We start from the raw sequence: 14,095 nt of genomic DNA, 5'->3' as shown, positions 1-14,095 counted from the left end.
TCCAAGGTGACAGGGTCCTTGAGTACCTGACAAAAGCCATAGCAAATAACCCTTCCCTGAGGGACAGTTCGCCTTAGGTGGAGGTCAGGATGGCCTACGATTGTAATCCCAAATCACCGAGCACATGGGAAAACAAGCCAGATACACAGAACCCTGAAGAAGTTAGGTAGCCAGCTGGGTTCAGGCTCTCAGATGACGTGGGCTAAATGCAGTTCTGAGATTTGAAGACATTTTTAAAGAAATGGAGAATGACAATAAGATGAAAGAAAATAAAGATATCATAATGAACAGATTGGATTTTAAAAAGATGGAGATAAAATCTAAAAAATGAAAGATTTGATATCAGCAATGAGGCTGAGCCTGCCCAAGGATCAGGTGAAGGCGTGTGGTGATCCTGGGAGAAATCCAAAGTCTGCTCTGTTCAAGAAAGAGGAGGCCCACTACCCTTTGGGGGTCTGGGTGAAAGTCAGAGCCATTTCAGAGAAGGAGAACAAGAACAGACTGTGCCTGGCCTGACTGTAAGAACACACCTGTGCCTATCTACCACACTGTTGAGACTGCACCATGGAACTGGAATTTCTCCAGAAATCCCACACTGGGAGGAGGAGTCTGAAGCCTGGTGCCACACAGTACAGAGCTTGTCACTTGAAAGAGACGTCACACATTCTGACAATTTGCCTGATCATCACCTTGTAGGAGAGAGTGGAGCCCAGACAATGATGGGTCAGTGATGGCCAGGACCACGTCTTAATTGGACAGCTTGGCTATGCACACCTCCAACCCTTTGTTTAAACCCAAACTGTATGCCAGGACCACGAAAATGGACTTGTTGGGGGTCGCTGGACCTCTTTGTTCCTCGTGGAGCCACACTGAATCCTTTTCTGTTTTTATCTATTACCTGCCTTTTAATTGGCCTGTTGAGAACAAATGGCCAAACCTGGCCCCATAGAGGGCTTCCAGGGCACAAGCTCTGCCCTAACAACTCTGGTAACATTCTTGGCCAGCCAGTCCAGAGGGAAAACACATTTCTAGCCTCAGCCACTCACAAGCTGACCTTGAATGGAGAGGAAAGATTGAAGGGTTCTGGCAGCTGTGACAGTCACTTTACCCCAGGGAGATTCTTTTCTGTCCATTTCAGCTGGCGGTGGCTGCTTTTGACCTCCACCTGGTGATGCTGAGAAATGAGCATTTGGACTTGGTTCTAGACTCCTGTGAAAGTCTGACCCTCAGTGAGCTTCTCTCTGTCATGGCTGAACATCTCCATGACTGACTTCTCTCTCTCCTGTCAGTTTGTGTTGTTTGGGTTCCCTCTGAACCTTAATGTGACTTCTGTCTGGTGACTGGCTTTGTCTTTCTTGGAGTTCTTAGACACTTCAGTTGTGTTTAGCATCTGGGCTAGTAGGCCATCTGTATGACAGGGCCTTAAACAATGTGAGTGTCTGCTGTGTGACAAGACAGATTTGGGGTTCTGCGGAGCCATTTGAAACAGAACTAGGCTGCTGAGGAGATCTCCCTTGTGATTTGTGTGACCATGGAAAAGAGGAAGCTTTTACCATCTTGGTGCACCTGGGAGACCTCCAGCTGTCTAGTCCTTGTAAATCTGCATGGTTTCTAAGAGAGCAGGGGACAAAACTCACCTGTACCTGGCACTCCTGACAATAAGGGCACAGCGCCCCTTTGGCCACACCTTGGTTTCTTTTTCTGTTGTTGTGACCAAATACTCCGACAGAGCACTATGAGGTGGAGGGTTTGGGTTAGCTCACCTTTCCAGAATAGGGTCCATCATGACGGGAAGGTCAAGGCAGCCTAAAGGAGCTGCTCACACTGAATCCACAGCCAGGAAACAGCAAAGAACGCTCACGGTGCCGCTCAGCTCCTTCTCCACTGTGGCAGTCCAGGATCCCAGCCTAGGGAATGGAGCCACCCACAGTGGGTGAGTCTTCTCAGTTAACATAACCAAGGTAATTCCCTACAGGCATGCCCAGAGGTCACCTCCCAGGTCAGTCCAAATTCTATCAAATTGAGAATTAACACTGTTCATCAGAGTCCAGTTTATTTCTACATTTCTTTTCTTATATTTAACTTATTAAATGCCAAAATTACTATTCTTGGCACATCTATTTTAAAATATTTTGTGGGTGTTTGGGGTGATGTTTGGACCACATTAAGACACAAGAGCTGTTGCGTCTGTGTGTTGTTTGTTTGTTTTTCTTGCTTCCCTTTAAAAAACAGTTAGCTAAAAGGCAAAGAAACTGAGGAATTTGAATTTGAGACTGAAAAAAATAAAACTGTTTTTATGGGACTTCAGTCAGTCCTATATAAAGGGTTCACTAACAGATCTATTAATTGTGAGACTCTTTCTTGGTAAATAGAGAGCCTCACATTTTCAAATTTGAACTCTCAAAACTGAGACTGGAGGGAAAAAAAAAACAATCCTCACAGGATTTACAAGAGAAATAACTTGAAAGGTGATTAAATCACTAAAATATTCTTTTATCGAATAGTCAGAAAATGTCTAAAGGGCATTCTTGATAGGCAACCTTAAAATGTAAATTTAAGAGATTAAGTTTAGAATTGATCGCAGTTGCATATAAAGATACATTTTCATGATTTCTGGGCCTTTGTCCATAAATGTATGAGATATACATATGTTTTGTCAATGCTGAAATGGGCTAATTTTGTTTTTGGAATAACTGTTAATAGGTAATACACTTTGCTGTAAATAATGTTATGAAACTGACTATTTTTACATCTTATTTAGACTATATGTACATTGTAAAAGATAAAACCAGTACTATTCACAGAGATCATTGGATTAGTAGATTCCATATTTCTGCTTTCACAGAAAATGTCCTTAGATATGTAATGGGAATGTAACTCTGGATGAAACCTGATGGAAATGTTATTCTAAAATATGTTCATTTCTTAAATTCTCAGATGATGTTAATAAATGTGCTGTGATTATATGTGTGCATATACTTGTTTTGAGACTTCTACATCTGCTGTTAGCTGTGCAGCAAGGGGAGCTTGCTTTGTCTTCTCTGCCTTTCATAAAGAAATCCCACCCTTTCCCACCCTCTCTATTCTCCTGTTGTTCCCATAGACAGTCATGTTTCCCTGGTGTGTTGAGACTTGCCTCTGTCTGTTGGGAAACTTGTCTTACTCCAGTCTGTGCTGGCTGTTCCGTGTGTTTGAAAATACGATGCTGTGTCCTCTCTCTTTTGCTGTCTTCCTGAGTTCTTAAGATGTTAGTGAGTTGTATGTCAACTCCTACTGGAATGGAGCTAATATTTTTTAAGGGACAAAGAGAATCTAAATATAGGCTCACTACCCTGTGGCTTTCTTTTGGTTTAAAAGTATGTGATCTGGCTTAAAATGATTACTGTCCTTTTAAAAGGAGACCTGGGATAGATCTACATACAGTTTGTAATTTCCTCTTTCCTTTTTGCCCAGTCTCTTTCAAGGAAATGTCCAAATGTCTTCTAGTGTCCAAAAATGAAAGGCACTGTCCACTCAGTCTGCATGGAGGGGAGATTTATCTGAATAGACATCTTAGTAAAAGAAAAGCAGGGTGCTTTCTTATGAATCCCGATGTCTGTAAATGCTTTTTCTGTGGTTTATACTCCTACTTGTTCCTCCTCCCTCAATGCTCAATGGCATTCTGAACAGTCAACCTGCTGAGTGGTTTGAAAATGCCACTGTGCTTAGGTGTCTTGAGTCCTCTTCTGAATGTGTGTGGAACTGAAGGTTCAGTCGGCATCGCATGGTAAATAATTATTAACTCATCCACAAGTTTCTGTTCTGTCAAACTGTATGAAGATTCTCCCTCAGCTAGGAGCTTCACATGGATAGCGTTCTAAAAGAAAGCTCAACTATTTCTTTTTCCTTTGGTCCTTTAAAGGATACTTCGTGCAATACTTGTGGGTTAAAAATTGAATGTTAGGTGTAGTGGCCCACACCATTAATACCAGCCAGCACTCAGGAGGCAGAGGCAGGTGGATCTCTGAGAGTTTGAGGCCCTATAGAGCAAGTTCCAGGATAGCCAGAGCTGAGTAATAGTTTGTCTCAAAAATGCAATAAAAATAATAAGAAAAAAAGAAAGAAAGAAAGAAAGAAAGAAAGAAAGAAGGAAGGAAGGAAGGAAGGAAGGAAGGAAGGAAGGAAGGAAGGAAGAAAGAAAGAAAGAAAGAAAGAAAGAAAGAAAGAAAGAAAGAAAGAAAGAAAGAAAAGATAGGTTATATTGGGCTGACAAGATGGTTCAGTGGATAAAAGCACTTGCCACCAAGCCTGAGGCTCCGAGTTTGATCCCTGGGACCCACACAGTGAAAGAAGAAAACCAACTGCCATAAGTTGCCCTCTGCCCTGCACGGGCACACCATGGCACCTACCCCTGACACATGCAATAAACAAAGGTAACAAACTATTTTTAACCTTTATGTTTGCTTACAAATGTAAGGCTCCTGGTTATTTAAGGACTGAGCTCACGCGGCTCTGATAACTTGTCAGAGCACCTTCCAGGAGAGACTGGGGCTGAGATGCTGACGATGGGCTGGACCACACCTTGACCAGGATGGCTTATGATGTGTACCTCAGGCTTTTATTTAAACCTAACTCTGAGGTCAGTACCCCAAGGATAGACCCCAAAGTGGGGTGGGATGTTGAGTCCCTTTGTTCCCCTCCCTAAAGTGACCACATTGAATAAATCTCCTTCTGCTTCTCACTATTAATCTGTTTTGTTAATTGGCCTGTTGATTGACCCTAACTCCAGGAACAGATCTATGAGTAAAAAGAGACTTTACCTCATTATTAACCCAGGAAATCAATTAAAACCACAATAATGCAATATTTGACACTCAGCAAGACTCCAGGATGGCTGTATTCAGGAGAGATGGATGCCTGTAGGTGAGTCGAGGAAGTTGACCCCACTCCCCTGAGATAGCCGTGTTCACAGGAGCAACTGAGTGTGAGCACACCGTGAGACCCACCAGTTCCACCTCTGGACAGGAACTTTGGGACGCTTGCAGAGGTATGCCAGGAGACGAAAGCCCTATGCCCAAAGGCACACTGTCATGCATAGGGGTGCACACAAGAGTGGAAAGGAGAAATAAAGTACAGCGTGACCATACCGAGGCTGTACCGAGAAAACCTAACAGTTAGTGCTCTGCGCACTGCAGTGGTGACCCCAGAACATAATGTCTCACAGCGGCAACAAGTGAGCTGTTTGAAGGTCCTGCCAAAATGTTAGGCCATTTGCATAAGAGGCTCCAGTTTCCTGGGGTGCTGGTGACGGCACCATTCTGGGAAACCTGGCCACAAAGACCCTGAGGGACAGATGTGAACACTCAGGAGCAGAATCCTCTGTCTGGCCTGCACCAGAGACTGCAGTATTGCCTGCTGTCCTGGGACTGTGTCCTCACCAGGCGTGTGCCAGGTCTGGAACCTGGTGGTGAGGTCTCTCTCAGACTTCCCGTGTCTCCATCACCTCCTTAGCAACCCTGGCACTGCTGCTCATAGGTGTGGAAATACATCTACTCAGCAAACCCTGCCCTCCCTCAGGGCTTCACACATCCACACCCAAACTCCTCACCTCCCCCAGGGGAGCCCCACAGCTCTCCCTCCCAGGGCTGTTCCCCAGGCTTGAAGCTGTTCTTACTCACCCTTTCAGACACAAAAGGACATGCCAGTTTCCTCTGTCTCCATGACAGAGGACACCCTTTGGGGGACTGGGACTTCACAGATGCGTCTCTGTCCTCCATCAGCCCTTGAAGCCCTGGGACTCTTGCTGACTCCAAGGCTATCAGGGTGCTAGGCCAGGGGAAGACGCCAAGGGCCGTGGCTGAGCAGAGCACCCCGGCTCAGCCTGCTGGCTCCCTGTTTGAACTGGTGAGAACCCTGGCCTCTCATTTGTTGGTTGTTTTTCACATGTCGCAATTACCTCTCACTGAGTGCTCCATTTCTGTTTCCCTATTCATAAAAATCAAATGTGAAGAGTAATACGATATTCCCCCCAAACCTTCCAGTAAAGCCAGCTCACACCCGGAATCCACAAAGGGTGCTGATGGGTCTGTTTCATGGCCTCTGAGAAGGGGTCCCACCTACCTATCCTCACTGAGGTAATTTCTGTGGTGCTCCCTACACCAAGTATCCTCAGGGTCCTGCCAACGTCCTCATGTCCATCTCAGAGGGTTGATGGTTTTTCTCAGGCCAGGCAAAGCCAGCCCTGCCTCCTGGGAGATTCTGCTGCCCAAATAGGTTGTTCTGGGGACACCCTCTTCCACATGTGTCCTGGTCCAGTCCCAGCCTGCTGTCCTCACCCCAGGTGTCCGCATAGCCAAAGCCCTGTTTATACTCCCACTTCCTGCAGGATGCTCAGTGTTTTGGCATTTCTCGGCACAACGGACCAAGAAGTGTGTCAGGCCAAGCATTAAATCCAGGGCTCTCTACCACTAGCCCACAGGTTTCAGGAGAATCTATAGGTTTATTTTATTTGACAATATTACAGGATGAGCTAACCTCTCAAGGACAAAGGACTTTGCCTACCATTATCCCCCCTGTGACTCTGAACATAGCAACCAGTATTTACTGAGCCCTATTCTGAGGACTTGATGTATGCAGGCCGTTTATTCCTTAGATCACCCTACAAGGCACTTTTCTGAAGGCCAAGCTTGAGACAGAGAAACTGAGTTTCGGGTGCATGACATCACACACCTTGGGAGTGTCAAAGCTGGATGCCAAGTGACAAGAATGTCTTCCCTGCTGTTAATGTTGGTATTGGCTGATCTTAGGGGAACTTCTCCTTATCTTTAGACAGGCATCAAGGAGATTGCCATCATTTACAATGACCCTGAGAAACTAAGGCTTATCACCCTGAAAACCTTTCTGTGGAGAGTCTCACCCCTTCCCAGAGATTCTAGTGATCCATTCTATCACTGTCAAGTGCCATGCTGAGGAAGCAGAGGCAAGGCACGCCATGCCTTGGAGCTCACAAGCCTCTGCTGGGCACAGTGACTTGACGGGAGTCCTGGCCAGCAAGGCACGTGGCACAGCTGAGTGAAGCTGGCTACAAGGGCAGAAAACACCTCAGAATGACAGCTGCAGGAATCGGGATTTGATCTGATCAATAAAGTAGTAGTCCCTAGGCTAGACAGCCTCCGGGCACTTGCACAACACCCAGGGAACAGAGCTAATAAATAGTGTTGGCAGCTTAATTGCCCTTTAAGGATGCCGGCATTGCCCTTGCCAGGCTCAGACACCCATCAATGGCATCCAAGTTGATGTGTAGCACACACATGTGATGGTCTATTGGGCACCCTCCTGGAAGAGCAGACCCCCCCCTTCCCATGCCCCCACCGTACAGTCGACCAACTGCAGTAAATAACTATGCAGTGTGTATCTCAGATAGCTGGTGGAAGGCTCAGGATGTCCTCGCCACAAACACCATGAGGTACCCTTACTATATACAGTTAGTAGATGTCATCTGGGGGAAAAAAAACTGAAAAACTTGAATTCAAGTCCTGGGGAAGTGACTCAGTGGGATGTGCTTGCCCAGTATGCACAAGGCCCCATGTCTATCTCCAGCACACACACACACACCACACACACACACACACACACACACACACACACACAGGGTTTCTTCTAAAAACTCCGTGTGTGTGATGTCCTAGCATCCATCCAGCTCAAGCATGTTCCATCTGAAAGAGACTTCTGTCAAGAGGGCAAGGATTCACAAACCAGCACCACACAAAAGCAGCTCATTCCCTCTTCTCCATTTCCCTGGTCCTTAGAAGGGCAAGGGAGACATACGCAGCAGATATATGGTCTCCTGAGAGGTGGGTTCCTCCTGCTCAGAACATGCTCCAGGAAGAAGAAGTCTATAGGGAGATAAAGCCCCACTCGTGGGCCGTCCTGACCCATCCTCATCCGCAGTGAATTTGTATCTGGAGACTTCGGGCAGACAGAAGTTTGAAAAGCAGCAGCAGCTTGCCTGAGGCATTGGTACCCAGTGAGCTAAACCTGTGGGACCCCGGTGATATTCCACGGAAGGGCCAGTATCCAGCCGGCATCTGTCCATGCCATGGACAAAGGGTCCTTCCGTTGCCTCCTGAGACCTGTGTTAGTCACATCCATGACACCTGATTGGTTGTCTTTATGACTCGGGATCTCCAGAGCCTAGGTCTTCAGTGGGGATGTAAATAAAACTGTGTGTGGAGGGCTTGGAAACAAGTTAGGAAAGCTAAGGCCCTTCGCACTGCCTTTTAGTCTCTCCTCATTAGTTATCTCCCCCAGGAAAAATCAATCCCAGCAACAGAGACACTGGAAGGTGAGGCAAGCCGAGCTGAATCCATAGCTGCCATCCTGAAGGAGGCCATGGAAAAAGGTCAGAGGTTAAAGGCCCTTTCACGCATTCTATTAAAATATACACTCCATGCACACATGGAAACAGTGGGGAAATAATTGCATTTATGCACTTAGATTTTTGGACAACAGATCTTCAGTTGCCTATAAAAGAAGAAGAAACGAGAAACTGGCCTCTGGTTAAGAAATCCCTCTCTGGAAGCTGAGCAGGACTCCTATTTGCTTCCGGACTTTAAAGACATGGGGGGCTCAGGCTCAATTTACCCAGAACAGCCAGGAAATATCTTTGAAACCCACAGCAACCTGAGACCCTTTGTCCTGCAGCCTCCCTCCTGGGGGGAGAAGCTGGTAACAGTGTTCCCATGGCTTGCTGCCTCCATTTAAGCTCAGGTAATCCACAAACGCCTTGACTCAGTCTCTGGGCTGTGTCACTGGGAGGGTTAAATAATCCCACTGCTGTTTGGCCTTTGGCTTGAGCACCTGAGTGAGGTATCTGTTCTGGAATGCTCCTAAACATTGGCAAACGCCAAAGGCCAAGTTAGAAACAGAAATGAAAACAAACCCCAATGGGTCGGTGCCCACAAAAGGAAGGAAACAGACTTCAGCATCAGGAAGAAGACATGAGACCACCTCACCAGGGACCAAATTATGAGATGAGATCAAAGGGCCTGGAGGAATCTTCCACAGGCAGGTGGAATATCGGGGGAAGGTGGAGAGGGGGTCACATCGTGACCTGTGCCACATCCTGAGCATCAGGACTCTGGGCTGCAGGCAGACGTCTTGAAGGGTGAGCAGTACCTGATTGAGGACCTTGGGGAGGCACTGGAAGCCCACGCAGAGATGCGGAGTCAGACTACATGGGGCACAAGCCAGCTGAGGGACTGCAATGTCCAGGGAAGACCCACTCCACCCTGGAGACCAACATTAGGAGACCATACGCCGGATGCACCCAGGGCTCAGAAAGCCTCGTTTTCTCCGTGGGAATGCCAAGGTATCAGGGTTCCTGCAGCCATCTCCTTTCTGTGTGGAATGGAACTGACTGTGTGAGTCCCAGAGATCCTCCACTGAGAGGAGGCTCCTAAACCCGTGTTCTGCTCCGCGTTGTGTGACCCCCACTGGTTCCACAACGGCCTGACCTTGGTCTGAGTCAGTTCCTGAAATCAGATCTCCTGCTGTGCCACGAAAAGACAAACAGATACCCAGAAGTCACCACTAGGCGTAAACAAAAGAACACAGGGCCTGGGAGCCAGCAGGCACTTAGACAGGAGAAGCTATAGTAAGGAGGCCGCGTGACACCTAATTTCCTTTAGCCCCTTGCTTCTCAGGATCACGTAATTAAATTTTAATATTTGCATTTAGTTGAGCTCACACAGTTAATTTTTAAGTGATGTATGAGCTGGTTAGTGGGTTTGTCATCTTGACACAGGCTCTCCATTGAGGAAATGCCTCTGTAAGATTGGCCCCTAGGCAGTCTGGGGGGCATTTTCTTGTCTAATGATTGATGCCGGAGGGTCCAGTTCACTGTGTGTGGTGCTATTCTCCACAGATGCTCCTGGGTGGTATAAAAAATCAGGCTGAGCAGGCCCTGAGGAGCAAGCCAGTAAGCAGCACACCTCCATGGCCTCTGCTGGAGCTCCTGCCTCCCGTTCCTGACTTTCCCTCTGGGATGTATTGTAAACCATAGCCCTTTCCTTTTTTTTTTTTTAGTCATGTGTAGCTAGAGTTTTCCTGCCTGGCCCACAGTCAGGGCAAATCTCTCTCACCTGCCAGCCCCACAGCCCCTCAGACCCAACCAAGTAAACACAGAGACTTATATTGGTTACAAACTGTATGGCCGTGGCAGGCTTCTTGCTAACTGTTCTACAGCTTAAATTAATCCATTTCCATTAATCTATGCCTTGCCACATGGCTCGTGGCTTACCGGCATCTTCACATGCTGTTTGTCATCGTGGCGGCTGGCAGTGTCTCTCTGACTCAGCCTTCCACTTCCCAGCTTTATTCTCCTCCTTGCCCCGCCTATACTTCCTGCCTAGCCAATGGCCAATCAGTGTTTTATTGATTAATTAGCAACACATTTGCCATACATCCCACAGCACTTCCCCCCCTTTTTTTTTTTCAAAAAGGCAGGTTTTAACCTTAACAAAGTAAAATTACATATAATTTGGGAATTTGGACGTAGCTTCTCTTACTACTTCCTGCTGGAAGGGGGCGCTGTATCTTATGGGGAAACAAAGAAAATTTTAGAATTATGGAATAGTCCATGAGGCTGTATCGTCTAAGCCAGATGCCTTCAAACCATTCTGGATGTTGGATCATCTGGGCCATGGTGTCATTGGAGACCTTCAGGGGGTCTTGGCTGGTCAAACCTGATGTATCTTAATCTGAAACAATTCCATAGCCTTTGGCTTTCTGTGGGAACAAAAGCAGAGACTCCTTTCCAAAGTAACATATCCTTATATCCAAATTTTGAAGTCAAGGTACCTTTAAAATATACATTTTGGCATAACTCAACAGCTTTTACAATCAAATGTTTTTCTGCAGTCAAAAATCCCAAAGACAACACAATCCAGATTTTCTGTGTAATATCCATTTTTACGTGGCTTATTTTTTATACTACCTTTACTGTCTCTTTAATGACTTTATTTTTTAAAACTATGTATTTGTTTCTATAACTCTATATATCACCTTTTTTGTCTCTTTCAAGCCTACGTATCTTTTACACACATTGTAAACTATTACATCTGAATCTGTCTTATTGTGAATCTCTTGCCTTAAACTGCAGCAGCTGTGGCTGCTGGCTCCGCCCACCTCAGCTTCCCAACATGGCAACGTTTACCGCCAGCTCTGGGAGCTATCGTGGGTCTATGCTTTTATCCAAGCAGCGTGTAGCCCAAAAACCTCTTTTTTTTTTGTTTTGTACTAGCAAAGTCTAAATCCACCACACAGCTTAATGTGCCACTTGCAGAGGCCTCATTCCCGCCAGTAGCTCCAACTGGCAGCTGCCGCTCATTTGAGAGAGACAATTAGGAAGCTGGTTTTAGCTCCGTTTTAGAATCTTTTTTCTCAGTTTTTAGGTGGAAACTCTTGCCACCACGTTGGACGCCATTTGTAGCTAGAGTTTTCCTGCCTGGCCCACAGTCAGGACAAATCTCTCTCACCTGCCAGCCCCACAGCCCCTCAGACCCAACCAAGTAAACACAGAGACTTATATTGGTTACAAACTGTATGGCCGTGGCAGGCTTCTTGCTAACTGTTCTACAGCTTAAATTAATCCATTTCCATTAATCTATGCCTTGCCACATGGCTCGTGGCTTACCGGCATCTTCACATGCTGTTTGTCATCGTGGCGGCTGGCAGTGTCTTTCTGACTCAGCCTTCCACTTCCCAGCTTTATTCTCCTCCTTGCCCCGCCTATACTTCCTGCCTAGCCAATGGCCAATCAGTGTTTTATTGATTAATTAGCAACACATTTGCCATACATCCCACAGCAGTCATGGTGTCTTATCTCGGCATTAGAAAGCTGACCAGGACAATGAGATGGCTTTAGTAATAATATTCTCGGTGAGACTGTGTGGCAAACAGTGGCTGGATCTCAGAATACCCAGTGAAGGTGTTTGATGAGAGCAATGTTGAGAGAGCCATGCCCATACTGAGACCAGCATGTGCTCTGTGGCCAGTAGACAGGATATAGCAGGGGCCAGGGATAATTAGGTGAGAAGACAACAAAACTGAGGACCTAGCAGAGACTGACCCCTGTGCCCTGGGACCGAAAAGTACCCACAGGTGGGCACAGGGAGGTGCTGATAGCAGGAACCAATGGCATTCATTGGCTTGGGAACTGTAGCTGAGACTCCGAGGAAAGCTCATGGCATCCCAAGGGGATGAGTGTCCTAGGTTATTCCAAATCCCATCAGGCTGACCATCAAAGCAACCATCAAGGCAGTGTACGTGGGATGTTTTATTCATGCCCTTAAGAAAGGGGGCATCTCCAGCCTGGATGGCCCAGGCTTAGGCCTGGCACTTACTTTTCATTAAGTTCAATTAACCTCTTCAGAAAACTCGATCCCACTTAAAGAAACTGTGACTTCTACCATTACCTCTCAATCACTTTGGGGTGCTCATGCTGACATCACACACTTCATGAAGCAGGCCCTGGTTTCTTTTGTTTCATACAACACAGTTCAGAGATCATGTCTACCAATAGTAAACACTGCAGTGAAATTTCCAGTAAATGAGTCAAACAGGAAAACACCCAGGAAGGCATGCAAGCCCACGGCATGGGCCAACACTGTACACTCTGAGAACCACACAAGACAGGGAGAGGTGTCCATAACACCTGGTGCTGGTCAGGCTTTGAAGAGAGGGCAGCCCAGACCGGCCACTGCTGTGCAGAGAGGGACAGCTGTGGACATAAAGCCAGGCGATAGGTAACCAGTTAAAGACACCATTGGATAATTCTAATTTGTTACAGACGCAAAGGGGGGTGATCCTGACTGTGCAGAAATATGTGCTGGTATGGGAAATGGGGGGAGAACGTTTTAAGATAAAAAGAATTAAATTTGCACTAAAATTATACGGACTTCAGCGCCTCTGGAAGGGTCCAGCATGCTCACACTTGTGCGTGGCTGGGCAGCTCCAGGGACCAGATTCGCCGACTGCACTTTTATTTATCTCTCATCACATGTTGCTATAATAATCAGGGGAAATGCAATCACTCCTGTGTGGGAAGAGAAGACGTCTGTGGTGCAGCCCGTCCGGAGGACATGGCTGCCTCGCGATCCTGACCCCAGCCTCTGCGGCATGACCCTCGCTGTGGTCTTCCTCAGGACCACTCAAACTGAAGGGAGAAAGGAGGAAGAATGCCCATTCACAGGAACCACAGCCGGGGACGACGTCACACAGCCTCTTCACCTGCAGCCTCACAAGCCATCCGCTCTTCACAGCGAGCCCCTGACGGCCTCTGTCCACCATGACATGTGACAGGAAGTTCATGAGGCCTGGTGCTGACCACACCATACAGATGACCACAGCAGTAGAGGTCACCATTCATGAAAAATCACATTTAGAGATAGTAACACACTCACGCAACACAACTGTAGGGTGAAAGGCAGTTTTATCTGTAATTCAATTATTTTCTTATATAAGGCCAGATATCGATAACAGTGTCCTAAAAAACTGAAGAAAAAATGGTTAAGTATTACTTATCTGTAGGACACCACATTCTGCTTCTCAAAATAGGAAAATACATGTATATACATGCATATACAGCGCATGCACACAGATACATACACCACATACCACCGGGACACATATTGCATGTATGTACACACATATGTTATATGCACAGCACACACATTCACTAGCACACATACATATTACACATGCTTCGCAAGCATGTGTGCATGCATACACACATGTACATACATACATAGCACATGAATACACACATACCATCACATGCATACAGTCGCCACCGACCATAGATTAGTATGACATGCATACACATCTTATGCACGCATGCACAGTCATGCATGTACTGGCACACATACACTAGTCACCTGTACATACCACATGTGCACAGACACATGTGTATATATGTACCTATACAGTAGACACACATCACACACATGCTTACATAGTGCATTTTCCCACTGCATCCATGGAAGGACAATCCCAGCCCTGAGCCCAGCACAGGCCACCACCTTCCCAAGGTCTTGATAATCACGTCTCTCCCCTC

Source organism: Peromyscus eremicus, chromosome 8b, assembly GCF_949786415.1.
Source record: "Peromyscus eremicus chromosome 8b, PerEre_H2_v1, whole genome shotgun sequence".
Lineage (NCBI taxonomy): Eukaryota > Metazoa > Chordata > Mammalia > Rodentia > Cricetidae > Peromyscus > Peromyscus eremicus.
The sequence above is the reverse complement of the archived record's forward strand: the minus strand, read 5'-3'. Positions refer to the sequence as shown.